We start from the raw sequence: 559 nt of genomic DNA, 5'->3' as shown, positions 1-559 counted from the left end.
ATTCCTAGCTAATGGCCCGTCGAAGGCTGGAGTGGGGGGAGAGGAGGAGTTTGGGAGTTCTTGGGTAGCGGGCCCAGCTCACAGGGGGTAGAAGTCAGTTTTTGCTGGGTTCTCTCTCTGGGATAGAGACGGGGTAGCTGTCTTTGTCTCCAGTTCGGACCTGCTGCGTTTTCATCGGAGAATTTCCTTTCCCCCTTCTTCCATTGGGGGAAGGGTCCCCATTTTCTTTTCGGCTTCTCCCACGACCCGAGACCACCCCCCAGATCCCCCCTCACGGTGACCACCAGAGCCCGACAGCGCCCCCTGCCGGCCAACACCGAGCACTGCAGGCTCTGCACCCCCAGCGATCCAACAGCGCCCCCTGCCGCCCGTGATTAGAACTGCGCTAAAGGACAGAGAAGTATTCAGACCTTTTTTCTTTTGTTTGAAGGGGACTTTTGGGTACAGGACTACTGTCTAGTTGTTGTGTTCTGTTACTGTTCTTGCCAACACACATATATCTTTTAATAAAGGGTTGTTATTTCTTCTGTTTTTTCCACACTTCCTCAATTAAAGCCCC

The sequence above is a fragment of the Lepidothrix coronata genome, unplaced genomic scaffold (genome assembly GCF_001604755.1).
Source record: "Lepidothrix coronata isolate B3197 unplaced genomic scaffold, Lepidothrix_coronata-1.0 Scaffold65, whole genome shotgun sequence".
Classification (NCBI taxonomy): Eukaryota; Metazoa; Chordata; class Aves; order Passeriformes; family Pipridae; genus Lepidothrix; species Lepidothrix coronata.
This window is presented reverse-complemented; position numbering follows the sequence as displayed.